This window comes from Passer domesticus, chromosome 4 (genome assembly GCF_036417665.1).
Source record: "Passer domesticus isolate bPasDom1 chromosome 4, bPasDom1.hap1, whole genome shotgun sequence".
Classification (NCBI taxonomy): Eukaryota; Metazoa; Chordata; class Aves; order Passeriformes; family Passeridae; genus Passer; species Passer domesticus.
Window position 1 is genome coordinate 50,699,843 of NC_087477.1, and position 22,083 is coordinate 50,721,925.

Sequence of the window (22,083 nt, forward strand, 5' to 3'; positions counted from 1 at the left end):
CTTTTTAATTTCCCTGGGGTTTAAATGCATAATAATCTAATATGAATGAATATATTTAGATTAGGTTGATTGAAGGTAGAATTATTTTTTTTTTTTTAGTCTAGAGCTGGGTTTATACTAAACTTCAGCATAAATGACCTTCCCAAATGTATTAAACATCTGAAGGGCTGAAAACAAAATTAATTTTGTCTTCAGTGTCTGACTACTTGCATGTCAGTGGCAAACATACCTACGGCAAGTTTGTTGTGAAAAAGGAAACCCTTTATGCCCTTCAGACAAGATACCCTCCACCACATGCATTTACATGAAGCAAAGCATCCCATGAGGCTTAGGAAACAGCCAAGGTAATAATCTTAGTTGTCCTGAACAATATACTATTTCTGAATAAAATAGGAACAAGTAGATGAGATCTTTTAGTGAGTAATGTGACCTCCTTTGTTTGCCTACATAAGGAATTGGCAAGACACCTTTGGTGAAATACATGGCAATAATGCAGTAAGACCAATGTAAGAATTTTTTTTGAGATTATACATTTCCTGAGCATTTTAATCAAGTCTGCAAAATAAAACAATCCTAAGAATTCATTCATAATTTGGTGGTTTTTTTCCTTGCTAATATTTTAACAAATATAATTATGGTGTAATGAGTTACGGCTTTAAGAGGATCATATTTACAATTTTACACATAAAGGATAATATTGTCTCCCTGATAGGCAGTTAAATAGATAGCTTTCTTATTAATAGCACAATGATACAATCAAATGATGGGTAATTTCTATTACCCTTACAAATAGATAAGTATATAGATGTGAAAGAAGCATTGATGTGGAAAATGTTAAAATAACAAATCTTATTAGATGAAAGAATTTAGAAATAACTTGTCAAGAGGGTAATGACCTCAATTAAATTTTATGTGCAATTATAATTGGCATTTTTAATAAAGGAATGCCATTGCAAATTGCATATTTGATATAATATTACAGGGCATCTTAATTCCTCTCAGTTGCATTTATATTAAATAAAAATCTTTGAGATAATCAAGGAAGATTTATAATTTAGAGTTTTGATTTAGAGCTCAGATAATAGGTTTCAAACAGTTTCAATAAAAACAAGAAGTGAGAAAGTTATCTGATAGTGATCCTTTTTTTCTTTTTACCTAAAAGATGCTGCTATTCAAAAGCTTTTGTTGATGTGGTCTGTATTGTTAGATGTAGTCAAGGTTGTAGCATCTTCAAGATGTAGTCAAATAGAATCTTTTATTATTAATACGTCTAATTTGAGTCAAGAAAATTCACTTTGTGCAAAACTGTATCATTTCCAGAGAAAGTTCTCAAAATGATCCAGTTTTCATCTTTTGTGCATGTAGCTATACGGAAAGTACAGTGCCTTACATTGTCATTCTGGTTATGTGCTAGTTTCTAACCCCCAAACTAATACCAAAATAGTAACTTCAAAGTAGTTGTACAAATAAAATCAATGATGTGTGTTGGTTAGGAGGAAGGGCTGCCTGTGGAGTCCTCCCTCCAAAACACTACTCACTATAAGCTTCTTACTGATTTATATTGTCATGCAGTTTTGTTAATATGCAACTTAGATGGATTTAATAATACTGGAATTGTGCAGGTTTCGAAACTGGGAGAATATTACAAAGAGAAGAGTCATCTTAAACCTTCTCTCAGTGTTTCATGTTTCTCCTTTGCTTACATAAAATGGTAGGAAAAGAGTTGCAGTTGTGAATGTAATAGAAGGAATGAGTTTAACTGGTGCAAGAAAAACCAACCAGTAAGGACTATTGTCTTGGGGATGACATAACAAAAAATAAGCTACAATAGTTGTTAGGAAAGCACTTAATAGAAATTCTAAGCAAAAATAAACGGTGTCTGTAGCATTTGCAAATAAGCAGCTGGTACCATTCACAGTCTACCCTAATTACCTTCTGTTAATCTGGCACATCTTTAAAATGAAACACTGTGCATAATTTTTCATGGTTCAAATACTGCAGACTTTTCTTCAGGCACACCAAGAAAAGCTACTATCACAAGTGACCTGTGTAATTGAATGTGAGTTATTTTAGAAACAGATTTCCACAGAGGGAAGGAGAGCTGTGGCCATGGGGAATCCTCAGCATTTACTTTTTAAATTCTAAGTTGATACATGACTGTAGATAGAGATAAACTGATATTGTTGAAAAAGAAATGGCTATTCTTTAATGAAAAGTGTATCATTTGCATACTGTCATATGCATGTAGAGATGTTTGTAGATACATTTGGGATTTACTGTAACCCAAGGACTAGATGCTGATGTAGTTTTGAAGATGAAATGTTTTATGGATGAAGAGTAGAATACTGCTCCATCAAAGCACATTTCAACAGAAAACTCTGGGGAAGGGCTGTAGTAACTACTTCACAGATTAGGTGAAATTTGGAGAGTTAAGACCAAAAGCAACCCATAAATCCTGTCTCATCTAACTTTGGAGTAGCCTAAATTTGTCTTATATCTACATTTTGGACTACAGTTTTTAATTCACCTAAACTGAAGATCTTTTCAGTCCTTGAGGCTAATCATTTGTTCTCTTAAATCACACTTGGGATCCAGTATGACATTGAGAATTACCTGGCTATAGAATGACCTTCTAAGTGAGATAAAGTCATGAAAGCCAGTTGTAACAAGGATGCAATTTATATCAGCTGATCTTGCAGCTGAGTATTCAGTTGGTGTACCTTTTTTCATAAATAGTAATTTTATTAAATTCCTTTACAGAAAGAAGTAATCACATTTCTCAAAGTACTACCAGAGGTATTAGGTTGTGTTTACAATCCAGGGATCTAAACTGATCACCACAGTTCACTGGAAAGTGTATTCTTACCATTTTACAAGGACCATTTTGTTTCTTCTTTTTTTCAAAATTGTCTCTAGAGTACCATTTGAAGTTTTCATGTATTAAATACAGCATTTGAAACTAAATGTACACCTTTTGCAGACTACATTTTTGACAGGTGGGTTTTTTTTTTTCTGTATAAACTTGTCTGAAACAAGTAATCTGTAGAAATCAGTGTTTCTGGAGACAAGGAATGCTTGAAGTTGCAGGAAACTGATATTAGTAGGACACTTTGAAAGCTGTTCTGTTGCTCAGGGAAATTTTTCTCTGAGCAACAGAAAACAGTTTGTTTTGTGCAAACACAGAACACTAAACTACTGAGCAGTACCCAGTAAGTTAATATGTTTTGCTGTTAATTCAAAAGTATACTTTATTTTATCATCAGTTTTTCAAATTTAAAATATCTTACTGAAATATTTACTGAATTAATAATTTTTAAAATTATTTTTATCCACTACATAACTAGACAGATGATCACCAAAAAGATTATGTACTTTATCCATGTTATTCAATGCTTGTCTACTTGATTTATTGTATTATAAAATTCATTATTACATAACAAGGGAAATAGTGACAATATTCTAAATTACATTTGGAAAATTAGCTCCTCTCCTATATCACCCCTTTTTGTAGCTTAGTGCATTACTATTAGGTTTTTTAAATACTTTAAATATGATTTGGAATATGAAGGCTATCATAAAAGCTATCTTACAACCTCAGAACATACCTGTGATGATGGACACATGATCAATTTCCCACAGTGGAAGAACCAAAGGATGGAACCTTTTGGAAGGAAGGTACCATTATTTGCTGTCACTACATTGTACAGTCTGTGTTTGTGAGGTGTTTTTCAATGAAGCCACCACTTTCTACTAGTCCAGTAAAAGACTTGTCTGATGTTTTTAGTGCTTAAAGCAATACATGCTGCTATGACAATTTTGGCTGCCCAAAAAAATCCTGACAGATGTTACTATAACTGGAATTTGTGGAAGATGATTTAGAGTAATCTAAATGCCAAAAAAAGCATTTCAAGCTGTGAAAAGACCAAAAATCAGAGGATGGAATTGTAAATCAAGGAATCTCTTATTATCTCGTTTAATCACCAGATTTCAGTTACAATGTAAAAAATTTCTGGGGGAGGCAAAGTCTTTTAATGCAAGATCAGTAACATACTTGCCCCTCTGTTTGCATTAAATTAATCTGATTTCCAAGTGTCTGAAGTATAGGCACACTGGGTAGGTACTGTATTTTATCTCTTAGAACAACACTGTACCAATGATAATACTGTACTTCTAAAAGAAATTATTTCATAATAAATAAACTTTGCTTTCCACACAGATAAAAAGCCTAAACTCTTGGCCTTTTCTATAGTATCTGCAATAGAACTGAAGTAACTCGTAAATTCTTGACTATTTCATGTCACTGGAGTGTAGATTTTAATTACAGGATTTTTATTAAAAAATACTTGTTGGACCAAAAGAATGCATAATGCTGCCATACTTGGGATTCTTTTGCAATATCACCTCACTTAAATTCCTTAAGAAAGATTGATTGCTGTGATATACCCCTAAAACATAATATGGCAGCCACAACCTGGGAGTCTAAACAGAAGCCTTTGGGAGAGTGTGCTAAAAGTCAAGTAACTGGCAAGCGTGCAGTGCCACAACACTGATGTGCTGCATGGAGAGTTTGGCTGAAATCTATGGATTCTTTTCATTATTCAGTACTATTTCAGGTTTTTCTTTTTCTGTTCTTTCCAGTGACAAGCTTAAAAATTATGCTTGCATCTTTCTTATTTAATTTTTTTACTGTTGCACGGTATTCTATTTTTTCTGGTTTGCAAAGAAACCGTCCTAACAGGATATACCCATTATCTAGCTAGGTCTAAAAAACCTGTAGGATAAGCATCAAAGCTCAGAAACTCCCACGTGAGACCTAATGGTTGCCTTTCTTACCATCTGTGGCTGTTTTCTGTGGTCTTTGACCAAGTTCTTCTGTTTAACGAAGTAATTTTCTCATATGAGGCTATACAGCTGGGCTCTATCAAAAAGACTTTGGATCAGAAAGTGGAACCTCTTGGAGGAGAATTGGCATTAAACTTGTGAATGCACAGTGGTTTGGAGTGGGTACAAATAGAAATGCTGCTGAAAGTAAGAAACAATAATATCTGATAATAAATTTAATAAAGTCATTATGTGAGCTCCACCCAATGCTCAGGTGTAATTGAGTGCATGGCAAAAAAATATTCATAAGTCCCTTTGTATTTTGCTAACATAAAAATATGGGGACGATAGGGACTGCATAAGGAACTTCAGGTACTTAATTCTGTACAAGTAAATTCTAAATTTAGCTGCCATAGGGGAGTAAGAGAAACTCTCTTGTGCGGCTTGGGAATTTATAAAAGGAACACACAATATTCACCATGAGGAAAAACCACAAGCTCCACCTTTTATTGTTGTTTCTTATGGTGTTTAGACTTGAAGAAGCCCATCTTAGATTTATACTAAGTCAAGCTAAAGCACTGATTAGGTTTTTTTGTACTGGGATTTTCTTTTATCTTCATTGAGTATTTTTTTTTTAATTATCTTTTTTTATCACTTTGCTTTTTATAATCGTGACCAGTGTATATTTCATTTGTTTATTTATCACAGTGAAATGCTATCTTCATGAATCACTTTTGGTGTCAATGATAATTTTTTTTTTTGCAGGTGAGAAGCAATTGGCAATTTATCCTCTGAAAATCTGGATCATTATCAATGTTTTTCAGAATATGTTCCAAAATGTATATACTCCATAGATAATGTGTTCATTTTCTTTGCAAACTAAAAAAAGTTTTACTTTTAGAGATATGCTAACTTCATAAAAACAAAGTAGTCTTTACTAATTTATATAAAAAATTCATATGTTTAAGAATAAGCCTATTATTTTATTTGTTTTGTGGTAAAATTTTATAATTTGATTATATTTATGTGAAAAAGACATGTCAGATATCATACTGAAATTGTGGTGAAATTAATCTAGGTTTAGGTAGGGCAGAGGTAAGTACAGAGAGTTGATAAGTTAAATAGCATTATGATACATAGCTATGTAAAAGTAATTTAGAATATTACTGTTTATATTCCAATAAAATATTAAAGGTTCACATCAAGGTCAACTAGATTTTGTCCAATCAGAGAGCACTCAAGTGTCTGTAAAGAAGATCTCAGTCAAAACAGAATAGAAAGTGTGGGAGGGAAATGATTATTTAAATCTCTTCTCTTATAATTATCTCTAGGATTATTTCAGGCATGAGAATAGCTAAATCATCATATTAATGTTAGTAATTTCTTGCTCTGTGTCTGAACATATCCTTGGGCTTCACTTTAACAATTCCTCTGTTTTGTCTGCATCTTGTAAGCTGTGGTGTGATGTCTTCGGGTTTGTGATCCTTTAAAAAACTGATGTTAGTGAACCACGTAGAAGGCAGGTGTTAAACTATTCCTTATGGTATCACCTGTCTTCCAAGTCTGGCTTGGCTGTCATTGATCTACTGGTAGATTGCTTCGGTCAAATCAGTGTCTATAAATATGGTAAAAGAATTGGTGGTGCAAATTTCCATACCCTTGCTCTGTGTTCAAGTTTTTAAAGGATCACTTAAAAGAATATTCTAGTGGTTTAATTTTCATCCTTATTCTGCCCTCTTTATTCACCAAGTCTACTTGTAAGTAAGAGCTTTGCTTTTGCTTGTTCCTTGCCTTTAGGAGCCAAAACTGAGATCATTGTCTCCTTTCACCTAATTTTCTGACCAACTGTTAGAAAATTTCGTTGTTTGGCAGGATGGGCTAGAATTGATGGCTTCTATCCCTGGCAGTGAAGGGCAGTACTAAACAATCTCTCATACTGAATTAATCTTATGCTGTTCATGTCTTGCTTCACATTAAATGTGCAAAGAAACACCAAATTTCAGAAAATTTAGTTTTTCAATCTGTGAAATTTTATATATTGTGTCTAATTTAAAATATCTAAGAAGAAAATATCTATGTCTATATAAATAGACACCCCCCCCTCCTCAAATAACTGCAACCAGGAGCTAAAAAATGGAAATTAAAGTTTCCTTTTGGAAGAATGGGTTTGTAAGCCATTGTTCAGTGCCTATGGATAAATTACTTTTTTACTCTGTTCACTTGATTTTGAAACTGTTGCAGAGATACCAAGAAAATGATCATATTCATGGAGTCACACGTACAAGAGCAAAGTTGAGATTTCCTCCCATGCCCACTTTCCCTGAAAGAAAAAAAGCAAACCCGAACAATTTTTCTTTGTAATAGGAGCAGTGCTTAGCAGAGTTTTCATAACTTAAGTGACAGAAGATGCTGACTTAAACAGAAACACACATGTATGTATATATATTTCTTTTTAAACATTGTCATAAACCCATAGACTTGAATGAAACTGCTGATATAAATCCATGTTCAATACTTTGATGAATGAGGAACATAGTACTTTTTTTTACTTATGCTGTGCCATAAAACTGAGCTTAAATTTAGAAAAGACAGAAGATAAAAGAGTTTGAAAGTAAAAAATACTGTTCTTTAGTATCTATAGAAGCAGGAAATAATATAGTAAGTGGGTTATTGCTATTGTGTTTTCTCCAACTATTACATAACACATTTTAATTTATCGTCTGAATCCAAGCTGATGTCTGCTCACTTACTGAGTGAAGTATTTAAACAGAAGCAACATTGGGAAATCTAAAGTTAAAAATACTTTATTTCAAGATCCCAAAAGCTCCACTGTATCAACAAGCCCATCAACAGTACAGGGTTGGGGCAGAGTGGCTGGAGAGCTGCCCAGTAGAACAGAGCCTGGGGTGCTGGTGACAGTGGCTGAACAAGAGCCAGCTGTGCCCAGGTGGCCAAGAAGGCAATGGCATCCTGCCCTGGATCAGCCAGCAGGACCAGGGCAGGGATTGTCCCTCTGTACTTGGCACTGGTGAGGGCACACCTCGAGTGCTGTGTCCAGTTCCGGTCCCCTCACTACCAGAAGGACATTGAGAGGCTGGAGTGTGTCCAGAGAAGGGCAGTGGAGCTGGTGGAGGATCACAAGTCCTAGGAAGAATGGTTGAAGGAGCTGGAGCCATTTAGTATGGAGAAAAGATTCAGAGGAGACCTTATGGCTCTCTACAACTACCTGAAAGAAGGGTGTAGGCCAGGTGGGAGTTGGCCTCTTCTTCCAGGTAACAAGTGATAGAACAAGAGGAAATAGCCTCAAATTGCACCAGGGAAAGTTTAGGCTGGATATTATGGAAATTATTCACTTATTCACTGAAAGAGTTGTCAAGCAATGGAGTAGTCTTCCCAGGGTTAGTTTCACCCCTAAAAATGTGAAAAAAACAAGTAGACACTTTGCTTAGGGACATTGTTTAGTGGTGGAATTGGCAGTGATGTGTTAACAGTTGGACTTAATGATCTTAGAGGTTTCTTCCAACCATGATGAATCTGTGATTCTGTCTTTTTGAAATATCATTGCTGTGTTTGACTGTGGCATCTTCAAGGTGCCCTGGTGAAAATTAGTATGTTCACAAGTATTAGTAAATAGCTTCAAACTTGAAATCCAGTTAAAGATTTTCATATACTCTGGTGCTGAGTGACAAGAAACTCCCAAAAAACAGCCCCACCCCACGCTCCCCCACCCCCCCCCCCCCCCCGCCCAAAGTATTCATGAGAGGTTTTGGATTTGGACAGAATCATATTTGGATCATATTATTATGGGATTTTTGCATTATGGTCTGCATGTTGTTTTACAGAAGCCTACATTTCTGAGCACAGTTTTGCTACAGATACTTTTTGTTTGGATACTTGTTCTAAGTATCCAAACATGAGCAAATCCCATCTTTTCTGCCCTTATCACAATTTTCTCTATGTTAGTGCTATAGGCAGGGATTTATACATATTGTAGCAACTCTCAAAATAAGTGTTGCTTCTTTGGATATCCTAAAAGATCCATGAATTTCAAAATATGAATCATATAATAAGTATATGTATACATATATACACATACAGATGCATGAAATTGCACTTGCATGTTTTTCATACCTGAATTCTGTGATATTTACTTGTTGTTTTGGTTTATGTTCTGCCATAAAACCACTGAAATAAGAGACATGTGAAATACAGTTTTAAAATGTAAAAGAATAATGCTTTCAGCTATATCTGGGTTTAGACCTGGAGACCCGTCAGTAAATTGCAATAAAATGAGATTATGAACACATCTGTATACACAGCATTTATTTGAAACAATTTCTACATGAGACAAAGCAGCTAGATCTTGTCAATCCAGTCTTCAACAAAACATTTATTGTAGTTATGGCTCACTGAACGCAATGAAAGTGTCTGCTGATAGAAAATTAGTCAACATGTAAGTTAAAGCATCTTAATATGGCTAAAATTTTGATCTAAAGAAAGGGTGAGAACACACTCTGTACTTTTAGCTTGCACTGAAGAGGAGTTAAGCAACAGACTATCCAGACTTTGATGGTTGATTAATATTTTCATGGAGGAAGATACAAAATGTAGAAGCAAGCTCATAGTATTTTATAATAGCACAAATTTCAACATCTTCCTTGATAAAGAACAGGATTAAATTGTTATACAGGGAGAAAAGAATGAGTTGAAGAGTTGGACTAATGTATGTTAGAAGACAGTAGTTTAGAGTGCACCCTCATCTATATATGGACATAAAGGAAGAATTTCTACAGTGAAATAGGTTTTCAACACATACAAATGAATAAAGAAATGAAAAATGTAATTGTTAAACATAGGCTATCATGCCATTTTTAGCTATGAAAAAATAACTGCAGAAAAAATACTTGTGGGACAAATGACCAAGCATTCTTTATAACACTGTATTGAATATAAATGTTGGTTTTAACAAATATGAAAGTCTGAACCAGTTTTTTAGCAAAGGGTGTGAAAATACAAAGATCTTTTTACACCTATGATGCAGTTTGGTCTCAGGGTTGTCTGAGAAGATGCCTTCTGTCTTTTTTTTTCCCCACCTCTTGTTCAACAGTAACCCCATGATACAAATATATTTCCTTTCTCATCTGCAGTTAAAGCACTGCTATCAGTGTCTGACACATTCTTCCCTGGTTCTCAGTCAGACACTGACTAAAAGTCATTCCAAGTCAGCATGTCAGAAGTATTCTGACAAAGCCTCGAGTGAGTAAGACTTACAGGGAAACTGGGAGACAGGTTTACAATTGCAGCAAACGGATCTTGTGGATATTTGGTACAAATAAGTTTCAAGTGAACTGGAAACAATGCTGGAAGCAATGAGGAGACCTGTGAGGGATACACACAGCTTTCAGGTAGCGACAATTGAGATTGAAAGAGAAGGTGTTCATGTACACGGGAAGGAAAGAGGGCTCACCCAGAGTATTGTTCAAACCCAGCAGTGTGGGCATGCTGCTTCCAGATTGGAGCTGTGGGATGCTGTGCAAACTAGGCCAGTGAGAACTGAGGGATGTCAGGCATACACTTCTTATATGAGTACAAAAATAATTATCGTGTTATGATGCCAGCTTCTGTAGCCTTCTTGTACATTTTCAACCTATCAATTCCATGCTTTTTTTGCATGGGGGAACTTTTCTATAAATATCTACACTATATTTACTTGGCAATAATTAGGCTGCTGATGTAACATAATGTATATTAATAGGGTTGCGTTTTTTTACTTTTTTCTCAAATTTCCATTCTTCCTTTGCACTTTTACTTGCCTTGTCATATGCTTTCAAGACAGATATTTTTGTTCTGTATTGGTCTAGTGCTTTCAAAAATAGGGTTTTGATCCATGACTTCAAAACTAAAGGGTGTGTTACTGGGCAGAAAGCGCTCAAAAACTTTCAGGCTTGTGTGTTTTGAAAGTTTTGAATTTAGTCTTCAGTTTAATACGTCCTTATCTTTGTACAGAATATTTCCTAGTGCACAATCTAGAATGTAGATTGAGTGTTCTTTCATAACTTCCAGTTTTCTAGAAAAAGACTGTTCATTATAAGTATGTTGGGCAGAGAGCAAAAAAACCTACAATTTTTGTAATTTCTCCCCTTTCCCATTTTTTTTACTTTTTCTTAGCTATTTACTTTTTTTTCCGTAGGAATCAAAATATGTACCACCTGTTTTACTACAAGCAAGACTACATTCTGTATTTTTCAGTTTAAACATTTGCAGATTTTCAAAGACTTCTTCATTTTGTAAAAACTAATTCTATTTTAATGATTTAAGTCACATGTAGCAGCAAAATCTTCATAATTAAAAACTCATAGTGATGCTGTAAATCTTTGAATCAATAGCTTCCAATAATCTTGTACTCTTTCTATGTATGGTCTCTGATGAATATGTAATGTGTTTAGTCTCTTTGTGTCAAAATATCATTATATAATATCTCTTATATAGTTTCCCCTGAAAATGCCCCAACAGAACTTAATTTTATTTGCACCTGACAAAATGTGCAGCAGCTTATTTTTTGTTCATTTCTTAAGATGTGAACTCAGAATGGAATTGAATCCTTTGCAAAGGACTGCACTTGGACAATGCAAAGGCATGTGCCTCATCTAAGATTTGAAACAAATTATTTAAATAGGTTTTTAGAGGAGTCATAATTACTATACAAGCTTTCTGCACATAAATGAATATGATTTAGCTGCATATATTTACTTAGAATGTAATTACTTACCAATCTATTACTGCTCAGCTTTGCTGAGTCTATTTTTAGAATCAAATCATTATGTGTGCTTTTCCTCTCACCACATGGATCCTGTGCTAGCATCTCTATGCTACTGAACTACAAAAGACAGCACTTTTATACAAGGCCTCTGAAGGAAGATAAATTGGCCACAAGACAGGCTTTACAATAGCTAAAGTGACTTTATACATAAATTGTGTTTTAGGAAATCCCAAGCAAGTATGTTGTGATAGATGAAAGACATAGCACTGGATTAAATGGTCTCCAAGAGAAGCTTCCATAGAAATCAACATGTCAGAATGATGGAGCAGGAAGAACATTATATTGGCTATAAGTAGGTGAAACCCTTGGCTATGAGATGGGCCATCCCTGTCTTCACCTCAGGCTTTTTTTTTTAATACTTGTGGAATAACCTATTCACATCACTTTCCAAATTTTTTGTCTTTAAGTCATTTGAGCTAATGGGATTTTCAAAATATTTAATGTTTTCCTCTTCACTGCCCTTTTCTTAAGCTATGGAAAGTTTTGGTTTGCTTTTGTGTGGCAACTGGTATATTAGCCCACAAGAACAAAATTTTCCTTGCTGTAAACACATGTACTTGTTGTTTGATCAGCTTAGATTCTCCTTAGCTGAGGACACCTTAGATATCAACATTCCTGTTACTCCCTGTATCACATATGAAATTTTTACCACAGTCCTGTCTGCACTCTGATTCTTCTTCCTTCCCTTAGATTTTTTGATAATCCAGTCTCAATCCTCCCATACTACTTCAACAATGCTATGTTTCTCTCTCTTGTCTTTTTTTCTTTTTCCTAACAATTGACTGGGAAATCACATTTTCTTTTTTTTTTTTTTTTTTTTTTTTTCCCAATTTCAGAAACTATATGAAATAACACATTAACTTCAGAAATTTAATGAAAGGGAAACGCCAAGAGAAATGTTGTCTATTTCCTTCATTCTTCTGTGAACAAGACATAAATTATTACTTGTTAAAGCTTTAGTTTTTATTTGGGCAGCTGCCTAAATATGACTGGCTAAAGCATGCATGTTTAATTTTACTGCAATATGCTATTTGGGATATGCCCCAAACAATTTCTTAGCATTTGCCTTGAGAAGTTAAGTCCAGATATCTGAAAGTTACTGATAACCTTTAGCCAAATGAATACATCTGTTTATGAATTGTCTCTTCATAGGAATTGCTAAAGGAGAGCCCAACAATTCCAGTTGCTGTCTGATATAAATGAATAAAGTCAGTGAGTGAAGTATTCACAGTCCAGTAGGATAACCTGGAAAAGTCTTCATTAACTAGTACTTTTCTCCAATAGAATAACTTAAACTCTGTTTGGACTCTAGCGTAATCAAAATGGATTCTGGTAGCTCCTGACTAGGCACATACCCAAGCCCATTCATTTTTCAGTATTTCAAAAATGTAATATAAGAAAAACATGGCAAGATGTACATAAAGTGACTATACACACCTCTGAGATGAAAAGGACGTTCAGTGTAACATTTTGATGTCATGTGAACTTTAACATAGGAAGTGTTAGGGTGGATGATGAAAAAATAACAGTTTGGAGATGAGGGTAGAACAGTTAAAATTGTGAATTCTAAGTCCCTTGGTCTCCCATAGTGATATTTTTCTTTTTAATAGAGGCTGATTTAGACTGCTAAATTAATGCATATCAGTTTTAGTCAATTTTCTATTGGTACAGAGACTTTGATTTTTTAACCTTTTCCTCTGCTTTGTCAAGGTGTTGATGTGTGACAATGTTCTCTTGATTGGAATGATGACTGAGTATTTCAGCAAGAAACAGTGCTTTATGGGAATGAAGGAATAATAATATATGTATGCATCTTATAAAAGATGGATATGAGCAGGAGGGAGACTTATTTTCTAAAGCTATGAAAGGGTTTGGATTTTGGTTTTTAAAGACATGTGATCTCTGGACAAGTCAAGTGTGGGCCATTCCAGTGCCAATGGTTGCTTCTGTCTGGTAAGGCTGTGCCTTTCACTTTCTTTTTCGGTTGTAAATAATGTGCATGTGTGGAATATGCATTATGTCCTGAGGGCCCAAATGTACTGTAAGATTAGAAAAGCCATTCAGTGGGCATTTTTATCAGTGTAGTCACCTTAGAAGACTCTAAAAGGAGTCATCATTGCTTGGTTTTCATTTGCTTTGGTCCTTTGTTTTTCTTCCTTTGCACTATTCATAAGCCTCTGGGAAGAGTTCCCTGGCTGCTGCTGGCTCTGAAGCTCCCATAATAAGAGCTCAGGGAATTCCTCAGCGCTCACACAGTGCTCACACAGTGAGCTGCTGCGGCTGAGCTCAGCGCTGCTGCCTGCTTGTGAGCTGGAGCTGCTCACATTACTGTCTGCCTGACACCCCTGGAGCAAATAGCTGTCAAAGTCTGGGGATAGGGGAGGCTGCTTTACATTTGGCCAAATGACAACAACTGCCTTTTGAGGTTTTAAAATGTGGTTTTGATTTAGAAGACGTGAACTTCTTTTGAATATGCTGCAAATTATGTGTGAGTGCTGCTTTTTATTTAAGTAAAATATTTCTCATTTCTGAAACAGAATGCAGAGTAATTTTTAGCCTTGTCTCTGAGTATTTACAGGTCCCATTTTCAGTCTTCAGTATGATTCTTTTCATATAGATGCCAATATTATGACAGTACTTTACAAATAAGGTGAGAAAAATATTTTTTTCTGGATAGGATTTCTTTGTGAGTTTTAGATATACATTTAATTTTTCTGTATTCAGCACATGACATGAAAACAAATACTCTGAAATACTCCAGACAAGGAAAGTTTATATCAGCCATATTTAAATATTTTAAGTGGAGACAGTGGATTGGCCACATGTATATTCTATAACTGCATTATTTTCTTGTATATCCTCTTACCTCAAATTTTAATCTGCCTTTTTCTTAATGCTGCAAAGAAACTATATCCTCTGAAACTGTCACTAAGAAAAATTACCTGAGGGCATTCTGACTTTCTACTTAAGCTTTATTTTGTCATTTATTTCTATTAACAATCATTAAGGAATTTAATAATTATAAGCCTCATTAGCATTTTAATGAGACCAGTGGCCATTGCTAAGTGTAATTAAATTAGTTTTATTGTATGATATTTTGAAGCTGTGATTAAATTAAGTTTTACTGTGCTTTGAAGACTAAACCTGCAGAGATCACTCTTCAGTAACGGTCTTGTTAACTTGTGAAGAGTCTGCAAAATAGACATAGCCAGGAAAAAAGGCAAAATATTCCCTACTGAAGTTAATCATAAAAATTGAGAAATCAAGTGTTCCTGCTGCTATCAGCTCTAAGATTACAAATATAGTCTTAGTGGAAATAGTAACCTGTTAAATATTGTGAGTAGCTATTTTTAATTTCTAATTAAAATTTTTAATTTTTGAAAATAACATCTAGATGATCTGGCAAATTGTTCATTATAAATCAGGGAGAGAATCTTACAGTTCTTGCTCAGACAAAACTTCCATTGAGTTCAAATGGAATTTCACTCTATTAAGTACAGCGGGATGTGAAAAAGCAAAGTATTATTGGTGTTTGTTAAAGTTATTATAGCTTTAGAGAAATAAATTAATTGGGTAGTGAGGAAAGACAATGAGAAGAGAAAAAGAGATGCTATAATTGGAATCAGTTAAATTCCTATGATCTGTCCATTAAAATACTATGAAAAGACACACAAACATAGGATTAGGCATATATCTGTCCATGTCCAACCTCTAGGAAATCTTAAATGCACTGAACCAGGAAAGGGTAAGCACTCTGTAAACAGTGGAAGGTAGTTTGTTTGTTCTCACCCATTTATCAACTGCTGTCTGCCTTGCAGGTTCTCACCTCCTCTTATTATCATGACTGTAACAGAATATGCTGCCCCATTCAGTTGGACTTCAATAAGCAAAAAGTTTGTTAACAAGTTAACAAGAGGTAGACTGTGTACTCTTAAAGACCATTCCTTGTGTAGGAACCAAATTCAGAGTCCCCACTAGTTTAATAATTTTTTATTACAGTTATGTTCCTGGCAGTAGTGATTGCTTCATGTTAAAAAAAACAAAACAAAACAAAGCCAAAAACCCCAAAACCAAAAACTTCTTTAAGTGTTAATATGTTAGTTCAAATAGCAGCAGACAGGGATTCAAATGTAAAGATTCCTTTCTTTATAATCAGTAAGGGTTAAGTATAGTCAAAAGTTTACATTTCTAGGGCTTTTTCTTCTTTTTTTTTTAATACAATAATGAGCACTTTCTTTTAATTTTATTTTACCCTCACAAAGCTGAGAACTTGAAGGGATTTGGGTCACCCACATGCATATCTTTTTTGAGGTCAAGACAGTGTTTAGGATAGTGTGGACAGAGGAATCCTGAATCAAGTTGTTATCAGATCAAATAATTGTAGAAACTGTAGAAAATCATAGCAGGAAAATGACCAAAGCAAAACTGTGCTTAATTGTAATATTGGAAAGTTGTTGCCTCTTTCAACCTCATATTTGCTTTCCTAAATCAGGCATATTACATATCTGATTGTATTTTAATTTACCTGCATTTAAAGAACTATTTAGCATCTTTAAATCCATTTATGTTGTGATAGCTGACAGCATAGAGACTACACAGGAGTTCTGCCAGTAAGGCAAATGACGGACTAAATTACAGATCGAACCTAAAACCAGGTACATTATAAACGGTGAGAAAGCCTTCAGCTTAGATACATGAGTCCTGGTTTATGAAAATACTTATTTGTGGATAGTCTCACACATTTAGAAGGTTTCATCTGGGCCTGGAAGAAACATTTTTGTGGTATGCACATGTAAACCAAAATCCTAATACTCTTCTTGTGTCTCTTCTCTTAATATGCCCTGAAGCTTGTCAGGCTTGTGCATTTGAGAAGTGCTTCAGCATTCATCTCACATATAAAGAATAAAACATAGTAGTCTAATTTTAGCTACATTGTAACTTCTGATGAACTGCAGTTCATCAAAATTAGGGGTACTTCGGTGAGTCTTTTTATCACTAGACTGTTCTAGCAGTATTTTTATAATAAAGTAATAGTTCATAGTATATAAAACCACTACACGTCCTTGGTAGCTGTGAGAAGAATATGGGAGATGCAAAGATTTTGTGTTGAGAGAAAAAGGCTAGATAATTTGTTACTCATCTCTGACACTGTAAGCTTGTTCCCAGAAAGGTATTATCTAGATATTTCTGTGGTTTTTAATGGCAGGAGAAGCCATCTTCCCTTTCCTTGGGAGATGTCTCCACAAGCCATCCATCATCACTGAGTGCAGCGGGAGTTCCATCCATTGCAAAGTCCAAGCATTCCCTGTAGAACATTTTTTTCTATATCTGCTCTTTACAGATAGTACAGAGTTTAGGAGTTTTGTTCCTGTGAAATTCATTCAGTGCATTCAGGTACTTGAAGAGGAAACTATCTCAGCTCCTTCTTGCTATTGTTTGCCCTTAAAACTTGTTTTTACTGATACTCTGGTATTACAGGTTTTGAAATACCCTCAAAAGCAGCATACTAAGATAGTTGTATTTTCTGATGAATTGCTTTACAGAGATTGTAAGCATGCATTTTACAGGACAGCTACTTGTATACCACACAAAGCACATGTTTACTTGTGGGAATTGTGTGATTTTGCTGTAATTATTAAAACCTATTGATTGTCTTCCATTATGTTAATGTTTCCAAATTAAGCAATATGAAGCAATTTTATGCCATCCTGCAGCTCAGAAGTCTAGGGATATTATTTGCAACTTTCACTGCAAGTCTAGACACCTCTGTGAATAAAACTAATAATTTACTTCATTGTAAGTTTGTGTTCTGATTGTAATCAATGAACCTTGCACTATGGAATAATAATGAGGTGGCAAGTGAGGAAATAACTCTTCTGAGGTAGGGAAAGGGTCATGATAAAAGGCACAATGAGCATTCAATTGACTTCTTAAACAATAATACTTTTGCCCCTTCTTTTAAAGGCTGGCTACTTTCAGATAATCATAAGCTGTTTGTAGCTATGACCACTTCAAAAAAGAGGAATAATTTTAATGATGAGCCATTATCATAATTGCTTCAGAATATCCTGAACTAGCTAAAAGACCTTATTTCTGGACATATAGTACTTTATTGTACTTTATTTTGATATACTGTGTCATCTGTTCAATTTGTGGGAAACTACCAAAGGTGAATAACTGAATGCTAGGGGTGGAAACACCAAAAGATTTCCATCAATTATTTCCAAGATCAGCTGCCCTAGTTTTACTTCTTTACTAAGTTGCCCTAATTTTACTTCTTCTACACTTACTTCAGAAATACGAATATATATATACAAATTTGGTTTAAATATCTTTTAGGATAAGTCCTGCCACTCATTATTTATGTTTCATAGATTTGTATTTTATTGTCATATTTTGTGTTATTTATTCCATTCTCAAAATCTTCCAGTTGATTCTATGCCTTTTACTTAATTTCCTATCTTATGTATCTATACTTTTATTTCTGTTTCTTCTTCTCTTTTCTTATATTTGTTCTTTTCCTTACCACTCTCACTGTTTCATTTTTATGCTTCTTATGATTCTCTTTTGTTATAAAGTTCTTTCTATTTTTGCATATATTTCCTATTTGCTCTGATGTGGTATTCCATATAACAACAAAGGTCACAGACATAATTTTGAGATGTAAAGGGGGCTTTATATTTCTGTGTGACCCTATGTACTTGGACAGCTAATAAAACAGAAACATTCAAAGGCGTGGGGGTGTGTCTGTTATGTTTATTGTTTCTAAATGCATGTATTAATGCATGCACCACTATTTGTATATTGCTTTTGACAAGGGAAAGAAGTACCTCAACTTCTTGAAGTAGTCAGAGGATAAGAAACAAATGTATTGGTAGATTTGTGGATATACAAGTCTGTAAACCCCAGCAGTTATTCTTAAAGAAGAAAGGTAATGAAAATATTTGAGCATTCTGAACCCTTTCTGTCAGGAACTTTAAGAGTTTACTGACATATCAGGAAAACTATGATTTTTTCATTTTTTAACGAAAGTGCTCATTGGCTCAGAGCAAAGGTCATACTCAGAATCCAGAGAATACCCATATCCTTGGTTTAGAAAAAGTAGTAGTATAAATGTTTATTTATTTATTAAACAAGTTAGTTAGATACCAGTTTCTTCCTTGATTTCTTTTTGTGTGGTAATTGTGGTCTGTCAGAGGACAGTGAAACCACTAATCAGTATGTTTCAGAGAGGATACAGTATGGAGGTGGAACCTGCATTTCGCTGAATTAATCCACTGCTGCTACATCTTGATAAAAATCCATGCTTCTGAGCATCGGTGTTTCAGTGTGCGTGATGTGCAACCAAGCAAATTTTTTTTAGCTTACCAGAAATCCTTTTTGTTCTTTGACAAAACTGATGGGGCAGGTACCTCCTAACCTACTGATGTGGAAGCAGTTGGTTGACGTCTTGTGACTGAGTCCAGGATTAGATACCTAAATTGAATTACTCTCCAGACATGACCTCTGTTTTTAAGAATCTGATGTTTGCTAGAAAGGTTCCTTAAAAACTTTCAGTCTTTGAACATAAAAGTTGCTTTCAAGTTAATAATTAAGGCATTTAAAAATAAAGGAGTGGAATGCATTTGATCTAGCTTTTCATATTTCCTAAGTATGCCAAATAAGAGTGACTTGAATAAAGCTGCTGAATTCAAAAGGTTATGAGTGTGAAGTAAAATAGTGCCATCTAGTTTAGAGGAGGAATTCATACAAGGAAACACTCAGCCAGAATTACTCCAGAGAACCTATACCAAAAGACAGAGACTATATTTTTTACATGTTTCCTTTTATAAAATAATACTTCTAAAACTTAATAAATATTTTCTCTAGTAAAAGACAATAATAATTGCAATAATGGCAATAATAATTCATGCTTTTCTCCCAAGATTTGCTAATATTTTTGTAGAAATTAGTGAAGGAAAAATATGGGGGGAAAAAATTGAGAGAGCAAAAGAAATTCTTAGTTTATGATAAAAATTATTGAGTGGGAAAAAAGACATTTGCAGAAAAGCCTTTGTCAAAGGCAGTTTAATTTTCAGAATATAGAAAGAATTGTTTACACTTTGGATAAATGCAAATACAGCATTTAGGAAAATTACCTTTGGATTACTTACTTCACTAATTACCTCCAAAGCACCTCTAAAACATACAATATAATTTAAAATCATGTTAAATGGACAAAAATTGCAAAGTACTTTTCTAAAGTTCAGGTGTTAGAACTAACATCTTTGACATATTTTTATTTACTAAAACTGTGCATATATCTTGAAACTTTCTCATTACAATAGTCACTTTATGAATTGCTTCCCTTGCTTACCCAAGTATTTTTTTTCCATTTTCTCTCTCTTCAGTCTCTCTCTAATACACAAATTATATACTAGTTTTTTAAAGCAAAATTATTACTTTTAGGGAAGTATTATTACTATTATATGGAAGGGAAGTTAATAAGAGTGCAAATAGAGAGTATTTCCATACAATAATAACAAAGTCCCTAGAACTGATTTGTCACATTTTTCTGTAGCAAAGCCTTCAACCAATATTATTTCATGTCCAGTCAGAATATGATTGCATAGTGGATATTAATGGGTACAGTGGACAACTGAGCCCTTATAAGAACTCCATTGAATCTCAGAAAATATTGAGAGTATCACAATTCTCTATGCATATTAACAGCTTAGTGGTAGTGTTTATTCAGCTTGTAAATTTCTATTCATTGACATTCACTGTAACAGGAGATTTCCATGATACTTTTAGGAACTTGTGTTACTGTAGCTGCAGTCACTAATCTTATCTCAAGCATTAAAAAATAATTTCCAGTATCCTTTATTTTTGAATGGAAACATCGTTGAACTATTTTACCAGCAGTGTTTAATTTTCAAAGGTAAATTCAGGCAATTTTTACAACCACAGAGATTTTGCAAGAAGTCTGTTTGGAGTAGTGCATATAGGAACTAGAAAAAATCATAGAAAACACTGTAGATCTGAAAAAATATAAGTGTTAAAAATTTAAAACCTTCTTCTCTGCCGATGGGCAGAGTATGCAAAAGGCAATATTACATCTTGTGTAATGTAAGGGAACATTCACTGGAAGTGATATTAAGAAATGTTTATACAAGCTACTTTGGAAAACATACACAGGAATTTATTGGTTTGGTTTGTTTTTTTGTTTTTTGGTTTTTTTTTAAATTGAATCTGACTGAGAGAGCAATCTTTATTGAATTTTCTGATGGTAATGGGATATTAGCAAGTAAGATAAGATTAATTTCCTAGAAAATGCATAATGTAGTCAAGTAAGCAGAGCTGGACATGATCAAAAGAATAAAAGTAGATTATGTGATAACCAATTTAAACCTCTGTCTGGTAATGTGTTGATACAGCATGCTAAAGCTGTGGTTACGAAATGAAAGAAAAGCAGAACTGGTAGCAGGTGCATGTGTAAACATCATGTTATTGAGAGACAATTATCTTTTTTTTTTGTTCAAACATATTTCCATGTTCATAGTGAATATTTTCAGGATATATTTTTTAAATGTCTTTCCTTGATATCACTGTTACGTACAAAAGGAAAGAAAGCTTCCCATGAATGCTTAGAATCATTTGATCAGTAAGACAAGGACAACTACTTTACAAAACTTAAAACAATATGCACTGATTTTCTGTATTATACTGACATTTACAATTACAGTTCTTTCATCAAGAATCATGAATTAATTCTGAACCTAAGAAATTTGTAGAAAATATTTTTCATTTTATTTCAGACCTCTAAGAGAGGAAAAGGTAAGAATCCAATTTCTCTGAATACTTCAGGAAAAGGAAAGTTAAACACAGTTACATAAGCAACATTGACAGGGAAGAAAAGCTTCAGCTTTTTTTTTTCTTTTTAACTTTGTTTTCCTAACAGTTAAGAAAGATACTTAAGATTTCAAAGGTTTGAATTGTTTGCAAAATGGAATTTTATTTTGGTAAAATAAAAATAGAAGTCAGTCTGTTTCTTTTCTTACAAGCATAAAGTATATGTAGATGAACAAAGATGTATTCGTGGAGGGCGTTAAGTGCATGACTAATCTAAAATAACCAAAGCCTACATCATATGCATCATCATAAGAATCTTTCCATGTCACTGAATGCACTTCCTTAGCGTTGTCTATGCATCATGCTTCTCTTAATTCCCCTGTTGGGAGCTCCAGTAACATCTGAATCACAGCCTTTCTACGTCCAATGCAAAGGAAATGAATGTGATGAGCAGTGCTGCAACTTTCCCTCTCATTATTGCAATTCTTTTCCAGCAATAAATTTTCACTTTGTTTAATTGTAAGCCATGCTTCTTGTTATTGTCTCAATTTTCTCAGCAAAGCATCTGGAGATAGACATTAATGTTATTACTTTGGTAATAATTGTGTTAA

The 22,083-nt window shown here is 34.1% G+C and overlaps 1 protein-coding gene across 24 annotated transcripts in view; it reads left to right on the top strand.

Annotated features, from left to right (window-relative positions):
- The window catches only part of TENM3 (teneurin transmembrane protein 3), a 1,290,895-nt gene that overhangs the window by 284,190 nt on the left and 984,622 nt on the right, over positions 1-22,083 (top strand). The window lies entirely within an intron of this gene.